This window comes from Cebus imitator, unplaced genomic scaffold (assembly GCF_001604975.1).
Source record: "Cebus imitator isolate Cc_AM_T3 unplaced genomic scaffold, Cebus_imitator-1.0 Scaffold39, whole genome shotgun sequence".
Taxonomy (NCBI): Eukaryota; Metazoa; Chordata; class Mammalia; order Primates; family Cebidae; genus Cebus; species Cebus imitator.
In genome coordinates, this window is record NW_016107354.1 from 595,918 (window position 1) to 606,531 (window position 10,614).

Consider the following 10,614-nt stretch of genomic DNA (forward strand, 5'->3'; position numbering starts at 1 on the left):
CTATTGCCTATGCTGGAGTGCAGTGGCCTGATCTCGGCTCACTGCTACCTCCGACTCCCAGGTTCAAGTGGTTCTTCTGCCTCAGCCTCCCAAGTAACTGGAATTACAGGCCCGTGCCATCGTGCCTGGCTAATTTTGCATTTTTAGTAGAGATAGTGTTTCACCGTGTTGGCCAGGCTGGTCTTGAACTCCTGAACTCAAGTGATCCGCTTGCCTCAGCCTCCCAAAGTGCTGGGATTACAGGTGTGAGCCACCGTGCCCAGCCAGCCTCAGTTTCTTCATCTGTAAAATGGGCACCGTCGTAGGAGCTGCCTCATAGGCTGTCGTGCAGATTCGCAACTGATGCACGTACAGCACTTAGAACACACGCTGGTGTGTGCGTGATGCGTGTCAGCACGTGTTAGTGGTTGGCTGACTTTGTGAAACTGGTGCTACTGCCTCTCTCTGTTGACCCTGCCTTCCCCACCTCTCCCCACCTCCTGACTCTGCGGAAGCCTCAGCAATACCATCTGGCAGGTTATGGAATTAAGTCACGATCCTCAGACCCAGCATCCGGGGATTCAGCCAAGGATGCTGGGCTCCTCTGTGACCCCCTCCTCCCATCTCACTGCCCACATCTCTGCTGCCAAACAAGACCTGGGCGCCCAGTGTCCATGCCAAGGGTAACTTGGCAGACTCTCAATGCTCTGCACACCTTCTGCCAGCATTGGGCATCTGCCTCTGGCCACCCCCCTTGATTTTGCCTGTGGCCCTGCCAGGTTCCCCTGACCTGCTCAGGCTGAAGTTGCAGAATTACAGCCTCCTGCTTCTGGCTTGGGAAGACGCCCGGGCTCTCCTTGGGAGGAGTGGCATGTGTCTCTAACTTAGGATCCAGGGAAGGAATTTTTTAAAAGTACTTATGTATGGAGCCAAGCACAGGGCAGACATTTTCACACACTCTCTTCCTTTTCAATTCTCTTTCTCTCTCTCTCTCTCTCTTTTTTTTTTGAGACAGAGTCTCACTCTGTCGCCCAGGCTGGAGTGCAATGGGATGATCTTGGTGGCTCACTGCAACCTCCACCTCCCAGGTTCAAGTGATTCTCTTGCCTCAGCCTCCTGAATAGCTGGGAATATAGGCACTTGCCATCACGCCTGGCTAATTTTTGTGTTTTTAGTAGAAACTGGGTTTCACCATGTTGGCCAGGCTGGTCTTGAACTCCTGACCTCAGTTGATCCACCCATGTCAGCCTCTCAAAGTGCTGGGATTACAGGCATGAGCCACCGCATCTAGACTTTCTTTTTAAAAAATGGAGTCTTGCTATGTTGTCTAGTCTGGACTCAAATGAGTCTCCTGCCTCAGCCTCCTTAGTAGTTGAAACTACCAGCATGAGCTACCATGCCTGGCTTGTTTGAATCCTTTCTGCAAGCGTAGAAGGAAGGTGCTCTGATTTCCATCTGGCAAGCAAAGAAAAGGCTTAGAGAGGTGAAGCCACTCACCTGAGATCACTTGGCTATGAGAGGCAGAGGATGGATTTGAACTCACGTCCTGTGGCTTTTGAACCTAGACACCTCCGTGTGCTGGAGCCTCCAGACCTGTGATGAGTGATGTTGAGGGTGTGAGTGTCAAAACATCGAGCCGATCCCTTTCCAGATGTTGCCTGAATTAAATCCTAACTGAAGACATCTTGTTTTATACCAATGACCTTATTTAGCCTTCCTGGCAACCCCAGGAGGCTGGAATAGTCAATCTCAATAGCAAACAACAACAAAAAAGAACCCAATCAAATAAATTAAAAAAAAAATATTTACTCCCAGTCCCACAGCTAGCAGGTGGCACAGTGGGAATTTTATTTATTTATTTATTTATTTATTTATTTATTTATTTATTGCGACAGAGTCTCACTCTGTCACCCAGTCCGGAATGCAGTGGCACCATTTGGCTCACTGCAGCCTCTGCCTCTGCCTCCTGGGTTCAAGCAATTCTCCTGCCTCAGCCTCCCAAGTAGCTGGGTTTACAGGTGCATGCCACCACGCCCGGCTAATTTTTGTATTTTTAGTAGAGATGGGGTTTCGCTGTGTTGGCCAGGCTGGTCTCGAACTCCTGACCTCATGATCCACCTGCCTTGGCCTCCCACGATGCTGGGATTACAGGCATGAGCCATCGCGCCCAGGCAGCACAGTGGGGATTTGAATTTGGATCTGTGTGAAGCCAGAGCCCAGCTTTTTGCTGGGGAGCACCCCCTGCCTGGCTTCCTGGTGACTCTGGTGCACCCCGCACCTCTCCTTTGCTTTCACACGGGAGCTTCTTTCTCAATTAGAGCAGACCTAGAGGAGGAGACTTGGGGTAGAATTCCTGGAATCAGGCCCGAGTGGTGAGCCAGAGTGAGGCAGCTGTGACCCAACCAGTTCTCTCTGCGGTGAATTCCTGGAAGCCTCATTTCTGCTGAGGGCCTGTGCCAGGCTTTCTGTTTCATGACAGTCTCGATGTGCCTGCTGACAAGCTCAAGCCACTGCACTGAGGGCAATATCTGAGTGATGCCTCCCTCCAACCTCAGCTCAGCCAGAGCCCCCGGAGACAGTGACTCAGAGGGGTTAGCAGTGAGGGGAAGTCAGGGCTCCTGGATTTTCTGTTTGCTTCTCATGCTGCAAAAAGCCAGCTGCCTTATAAGGTGAGGCCACAGGTTCTGGGAAGAAATGACCTTCCATTTGTCTTTTCTGAACAGGTGAACACACCCCTGAAAAACATATTTTAGGTCTAATTCTGAGATTTGTTTCAAAATAACCTCATGGTGGTAGGGACAGTGGGGTGTAGAGGTGACAAGACTGGCCTTGAGTTGACAGATATTGAAGCTGCGTTGGTGACATGGGGCTTTTTGTCCTAGTCTCTCTACTTTTGTAAAAGATGAACATTTCCCATAATAAATAAAATAAAATGTTTAGAAAAAGATATTTTGGAGATACCTGTTCTGGCCATGGAATGACTTCTGTAATGTGTCCTTGTCCCTTCTTTGTTTTTTTTTGAGGCAGGGTCTCACTCTGTTGCCCAACCTGGAGTGCAGTGGTGCGATCTTGGCTCACTGCAACTGCCACCTCCCAGATCCCAGCGATTCTCATGCCTCAGCCTCCTGAGTAGCTGGGACTGCAGGTGCACGCTGCCATGCCCAGCTATTTTTTTGTATTTTTAGTAGAGATGGGATTTGACCATGTTGATCTCGAACTCCTGACCTTAAGTGATCTGCCCATTTTGGCCTCCCAAAGTGCTGGGATTTCAGGCATGAGTCACCACACTTGTCCTGTCCTTGTTCCATTTCTGACCAAGTCAGTCCCCTGCATGATAACAGCCTTGGAAAAACAAAGACCTGAGGCCGGATCCTGATTCTGCCCCATAGTTGCCGTATAGCCTTGGGCAGGTCACTCCACCTCTGTGAGCCTTAGTTTTCTCATCTGTAAAATGGGAATGGATTCAGACCTCATGCCATTGCTGTGATGGACGCCAAGTCCTTTGCATGGGGCTTGTCCTGAACTCTCTTCCGGGTTGTAGGATCCTGGTTCTAAGGCAACGTGACGAACTCAAGCCTGGGGTGGGATCTGCTTCCCAAGGTTGGCTTAGCAGAGGGGCCAAGCGGTGCTCAGGGTAGCACAGAACAATATAATGAGTGATATTGCAATCAAACACTTGGGAAATTTACAGTGGGGCAAACGTTTCTTCCGGATAGAGCAAGTGGTTGGTGAACAAGGGAGGCTTCGTGGCGGGAGAGGGGGGTGGACATTTCAAGCTGGATCTCGAAGGAGGGGAATGGTTGAGACTTAGAAAAATGGAGAGAGAGATTAAGAGAGAAGCAAGAACAGAGACCCAGTGGTGGGAAAAGGCCAAGTGCAGATGTGACGGCTGAGGTGACCTCCTGATCTCCAAGTTCGCTGCTTTGTGGCAGGTGTGAGGCTCCATGTGGCTGCCCCATGGCTGCTGTTGAAGCCTCCAGCTCTTTCTCCGCTGGTGTAGACGTCCCTTTCTGTCTCTTCTGTCTTAGATGGCTCCCAAGATTCAATTTCTGTCTCACTGTGGCCACATCTTCTGGATTCTGCAGGGTAGCACCACACTCTGGCGGGATGCTTGAGAAAGATGATTTATGAAGTGCTATTCATTGCCTCATTCCACGATCATGTCAGCAGCACCGATCACTGCTCCAGGCTTTGAGGTTGCAATAGCAAACCAGACATACATGGTCACGAAGCTTCTAGTTGTTGCTGAAAATATGTGGCCTCCGTGTTGCAGAGATATTGTCTGGGCAGTATTATTACTATTATTTTTGAGATGGAGTTTCGCTCTTATCGCCCAGGCTGGAGTGGGATGGCATGATCTTGGCTCACTGTAGCCTCTGCCTTCAGGGTTCAAGCGATTCTCCTGCCTCAGCTTCCTGAGTAGCCAGGATTACAAGTGTGTGCCATCGTGCCTGGCTAATTTTTGTATTTTTAGTAGAGACAGAGTTTCATCATCTTGGCCAGGCCGGTCTCGAACTCCTGACCTCTGGTGATCTGTCCACCTCAGCCTCCCAAAGTGCTGAGATTATAGGCATGAGCCACCGCGCCCTGCCTGACTGGGCATTATTTAGAAGAGCCAGGGAACGTCATTTTTTTGGCAAGAGAATTACTGATATATACACTTTAACACGAGAACAGAAGCTCTGTGAGGGCAGGGATTTTGTCTGTGTGGTTTGCTGTTGTATCTCCAGCACCTAAAAGCAGGACTGGCACATAGTAGGTGCTTAATAAATGTTGACAGGATACAACTGTGTGAATATAAAACATTGACATTGGTAACTTAAGAAAAGTGCATACTTTTAGAGATGGAGATTAATTCAGACACCTTCAGATATCACTGCTTGACGTTGTGATTTTGATTCCTAAGATGGAGAGATAGAATATGAATTCTCAGCTGGGCACAGTAGCTCACACCTGTAATTCTAGCACTTTGGGAGGCCAAGGCAGGCAGATCACAAGGTCAGGAGTTTGAGACCAGCCTGGCCAATATGTCGAAACCCTGTCTCTACTAAAAATACAAAAATCAGCCAGGTGAGGTGGTAGGTACCTGTAGTCCCAGCTACTCAGGAGGCTGAGGCAGGAGGATCACTTGAACCTGGGAGGCGGAGGTTGCAGTGAGCCGAGATTGCACCACTGCACTCCAGCCTGGGTGACAGAGCACGGCTCCATCTCAAAAAAAAAAAAAAACAAAAAACGGATTTAGGGCATGCAACCTCCAACCTGGTCTAAACTGTGCTTAAGTCCACAGTGCTCACAGAACTACTGTAAATAGATCCCAAAGTAGAGGAAAGGTTCCTTGCACATCCTGTAGAGGACACAGGAACTAAACAAGTCAACAGATACATACCCAGGACAATTTCAGAGCATGATGGTGGTCTCACAATGGAAGAAAAGCAACACAGGTGCAGGCATGAGCGTGATGGGGTGAGGAGGGGGTGAGGACCACCTTAGGTAGGGCAGCGTGCCAACTCTTCTCCATCCACCCATCCACGTCCATTCCCTATCCTTCTCTGTGCCCTAGGAACTGCCTGGACTCTGTGCCTATTGGTTTTGGTCAACAGGAGGAATCTACAGGGAATCAAGAGGGCAGAAGGAGAGAAAGATTAGGGCATTCCCTTCTCTCTCATCTTGTTCTCTCCCTGTTGAGGTTTTGACATTGACTACATTTCTCTAAGGAGCGGCTCTCAAAGTGTGGTTCCCAGACCGGCAGCATCAGCATCTCCTGGGAACTCGTTAGAAATACCGGTTCTGAAGTCCCCACCCAGAGATGCTTAAGTTCTGATGCTGAGGCTTGCTAGGTTCGACTTCAGCTCCTGGCAGCAGCTCCTCCTCTATGGCTTCACCTCTTCCAGGCTCCTTCCCCTCCCCTGCCCTATCAGATCTGGGTTTCCCATGGTTACCAGCCCCTCAAGCCTGTCCACATCTCTACAAATAATTTTTTCACTCCTCGGTCTTCAATGAGCCCCTTGGAGGTGCCATCAGTTTCCTGCAGGGACCCTGACTGCCCAGATGGCTACCATGTCAGTTCATCCCCATCTAGACAGGACACACCCTCTCCCGGTCACCCAGTCCCCAAAGGCACGCCTCAGTCATTGCTGGTCATCGAGATAGCTTGAGTTGGTGACCTTGAGTTGAGGCTGGGATTTCAGTTCTGTCTGTGTGCCCTATGGTGCGCAGTGGTGAGGGGAATCACAAAGGAGACTTCCCTTTAGGCTGTGGTGGGTATGAACATGCTCTCTCGCTTCTTCTAGCCAAGGAATCCCCTATTAATGTATTCCTCTAGACCCGCTAGGATAGAACTCTGGGCTTCTACTCCCAGGGATTGCCAGAAATTTCATCTCCAGTTTTTGAGATTTCCTGTTAGCCCTGGGTTGTATGAAGTTTTCAGATCATTTGACAGAACACTCTGATCTTTCCCTACCCTTCCCCTCCCCATGGCTGGTGGTTTTCTGGCCCCATGGGCGCCATGGGACCCTCACTGGGTGCAAAATTTTGGCTGCGCTAATAACCTCTGACCCCAAAGTCCAGCTTTCCCTTGACGTTTAGCCTTCAAGAAAAACATCTTTCAGGGTGCTGTGGATCCCCAAACATCTTCTCCCCTTGGAATCTGCTGGCTCCCCTTTCCTTCTGCATGAATTCCCTCTGCTGTCCCCTCCCTGAAGCAGGAAGACATCACTCTCCTCTGGGAATACAAGGGGCATTTAAGGCATCTCCTTCCTGGGGCAGGAGATGCCAGCTCCATTCACCTTGGCTATCTTAGCAACTCAAAGGGAATCAGATGGGGAGGGGGTAGCGGGAGAAAGGGCATCTTCAAGAGGCAAAAATGAGGCTGTTTTCAGGCAACGTCGACGGGCATGGAGGAGACAATGGAAGGCACAGGGCCGTGACCCAGCAGGGGCCCACCAAGTTGTCCAGAGCATTCCTGCAGCTGCCGCAGGCATCCTGGACTCCTGTCTCCTGAGCTGTCCCAGCCATACCTCCTGGTGGCTGACAATAAGCCCTTACCAACTTCCCTTTAATATGCATTATAGGAACACCAACATTGGTGATCTTCATGTTTTATAGGTAGGGAAACTGAGGCATCAAAGGTTCATGTTGATGTTACACATGAAGTAAGTGATGGAGCCAGGCTGCTCCCAGCGGGGAGCTCGGCCATGACCCTCGGCCATGTGCTCATCTCTGTTGGTACCTGTGTGTCACTCCTGTCTCCCACAGTTAGGCTGCAGAGGACTGTGTCTCATGTTTTCTCTGACCCCCATGTAGGTGAGAGTGGTGATGACAAAAGCCATCTCTTAAGTACCTACTCTTTTTTTCTTTTTGAGACAGAGTCTCCCTCTGTCGCCCAGGCTGAGTGCAGTGGCACAATCTTGGCTCACTGCAACCTCTGCCTCCAGGGTTCCAGTGATTCTCCTGCCTCAACCTTCTGAGTAAATGGGATTATAGCCGCCACCATGCCTGGCTAAGTTTTGCCTTTTTAGTAGAGATGGGGTTTCACCACGTTGGCCAGGCTGGTCTTGAATTCCTGACCTCAGATGACCTGCCCATCTTGGCTTCCCAAAGTGCTGGGATTACAGATGTGAGCCACCGCACCCAGCCCTAGGCACCCACCCTTTTCCAGGCACTGCATCTAAGCTCTTTGCCCATGTCGAGTCTTCACAAGACCCCTACAGGTGCTGTGCCTATTTCACCAACAAGGAAATAAAGGCACAGAAAGATGGGACTCATATGTCAGGAGATGACAGAGCCAGCATTTGCACCCAGCTCTGCTGATTCCAGAGCTCAGACCCCTGACCACTGAGCTCTTCTGCCCCATTAATGCAGTCCCCCGAAGGAGTGCCATTGTATGAGCCGTCGCTAACATGACTCACTGTTGTTTTTCTATTGTTGAAAGGATATTTTTAATAAGTCAGATTGGAGTGTGAGTCTTACCCTGAGTGCACATTAAAATCACCTGGGACCTTTTAAAACTCTACTGATATATGGGCCCCACCCTGACCAATTAAATCAGAATCTCTGTGAGTGGGGTCTGGGATTCACGTTTCCAGGGTTGAGAACCATTTAATTTGGTTGACCTAATAGGATTTTTCCCAGCTTTCAAGTTCTGTGGTTCACGAAAGGTATGCTGCCATCAGGTGGCGGTAACATGCCACAGCTCTACCATCTAATTGTCAAGCCTCAGTCTGAAGTGCCTGTGATTAAGAGCTAAGTGCACCTGTCTTAGGTTTTATGCCCAAAATAAATCCCTTAACTAAACATATAAACTTACTTGCCATTGATTTTGATATTTTATGGGTCACTTCTAAAAGCGACAAGCCAATATGGTGCCATTTAATACCTTGCTCATTAATCCTTAGCTAATCTTTATCACAGAGCCTAGGGATTTGGAGGAAACACATCTCTTCTGTGTGTGAATTTCAGCTGTTAGACTTCTGGCCATGGAAGTATCCTGTCTTCCTCATGTCATTTCTATGACTTTTCCTTAAACCTCAGCTTTGACCTGCCTGGGCAGCATGGGCTAAATTAATCGCTGCTTAAACATCTTCTGTTTAGCCTTGTCCATGTAGCAGAAATAGAAGTGTGAGAGCCATTTATTTTAGCCCCTCATGGATCTTCTCTGTTTCCACGGAGGTATATTCTCAGGGGATTTCTTTCAGGACCCCGCCCCCCACCGAGCTGCCCATGGTGGGAACATCCGGTTCTAGTAGGAAATCCTGACATAGCAATGGGAGCAGAGAGCTGGGAAGATTGTGGGGTGTGAAGTTTGGAGTCTACAGACCTGGGTTGGGTCTTGCTCCACTTCTTCCTTGCTGTGTGGTCTTAGGCAAGTCACTGAACGTTCAGACCCTCAGTTTGCTTGTCTTTGAAAATGGAGATTCTCATTGAAGTTTGTTGTGGGACCAAAGAGAAGGCAAATATCCTTTCATGATAAAGCCAATCAACAAACTAGAAATGGAATGAAATTTCCTCAACCTGACAAAGGGCATATATATAAAAAAAAACCCACAGCTAACCACAATTTTTATGGTACAAAAATGAATGCATCCACTCCAAGATCAGGGACAAGATGAGGATGTCCACTCTTACCACTTCCATTTAATATTATATTGGAGGTTTTAGCCAAAGCAGTTAGGTAAGAAAAAGAAATAAAAGAGACCAAGATTGGAAAGGAAGAAGTAAAGTGATCTCTATTTGCAGATGACATGATTCTGTATATAGCAAGTTCTAAGAATCCACTAAAACTATTAGCATTAATCAATGAGCTCAGCAAGATTACAGTTTACAAATCAATATACAGTTTTTAATTATATTTCCGTATACTGGCAATGAACAATCTAAAAATGAAATTTAGAAAAAAATTCCACTCATAATAGCATCAAAAATAATAAAATATTTAGTAATAAATTTAACAAAATAAGTGTGAAACCTATATTCTGAAAACTACAAAACATTGTTGAAAGAAATTTGAATCTATCTAAGTAAACGGAAAGACATCCCATGTTCATGGATTTGAAGATTTAATATTTTAAGATAGCAACATTTCCCAAATTGGTTCCTACAGATTCAAGTTGTTCCCCTTTCAAAATTCCAACTTGCTTTTTTGAATACATTCACACAGTGATCCTAAAATTCATATGAAATGCAAGAGACCCAGAATAGACAAAATCATCTTTAAAAAAAGGCCAAAGTTGAAGAACCCACACTTCCCAATTTCAAAACTTACTTCAAAGCTATAGTAATCAAGGCAGTGCAGTACTGGTATAAGGAGAGACATATAGATTAATGGAATAGAACTGAGAGTATAAAATAAACCCTTGCACTTATAGTCAATTAATTTTTGGCAAGGGTTCCAAGATAATTCAATGGAGAAAGAATAGTTTTTCAACAAATGCTTCTGAGACAACTGGATATCCATGTGCAAATGAATAAAGCTGGACCCCTTTTATACACCATACACATAAATCAACTCTAAATGGATAACATACATAAATAGAAGAGTTAAAATTACAAAAGTCTTAGGAGAGAGAATAAGAGTGAATCTTCATGATCTTGGACTAAGCAAAGCCTTCTTAGATATGACACTAGTCCAGGTGTGGTGGTTCATACCTGTAATCTCAGCATTTTAGGAGGCTGAGGCAGGAGGATCACTTGAGCCCAATAGTTCAAGATAGCCTGGGCAACATAGTGAGACCCCATCTCTATTTTTAAATTAACAACAACAGCAAAAGATATGACAACAAAAGCACAAGCAACAAAAGAAAAATAGATAAATTGAGAATCATTAAAACTAAAAACTTTTCTGCTTCAAAGGATGTCATCAAGAAAGTGAAAAGCCACACAGTGAGAGAAAATATTTACAAGTCAGGTATCTGATAAGGGACTTGCATGCAGAATATATAAAGAGCTCACCACCCATAATAAAAGGACAGATGACACAATTAAAAAATGGGCAAATGGTCTGAGAAGATATTTCTGCAGAGAAGATATAGAAATGGCCAATCAGTGCATGAAAAGATGCTAAACATCATTAGTCATTAAGAAATTGCAAATTAAAACCACAATGAGATTCCGCATGGCACTGGCATGGATGCTTCTCAT

The 10,614-nt window shown here is 46.8% G+C and overlaps 1 protein-coding gene and 1 long non-coding RNA gene across 4 annotated transcripts in view; one reads left to right on the forward strand and one right to left on the reverse strand.

The window, feature by feature from the left end:
• LOC119470745 overlaps nucleotides 1-5,629 on the reverse strand; it is a 6,665-nt gene extending 1,036 nt beyond the window's left edge. The window contains exons 1-2 of the long non-coding RNA XR_005199707.1: nucleotides 5,366-5,629; nucleotides 1,477-1,572 (exon numbers count right to left, since the gene is read on the reverse strand). This is a non-coding gene — a long non-coding RNA (uncharacterized LOC119470745). The remainder of the gene's footprint in view (nucleotides 1-1,476; nucleotides 1,573-5,365) is intronic.
• The window catches only part of GSG1L (GSG1 like), a 267,111-nt gene that overhangs the window by 82,491 nt on the left and 174,006 nt on the right, over nucleotides 1-10,614 (forward strand). The window lies entirely within an intron of this gene.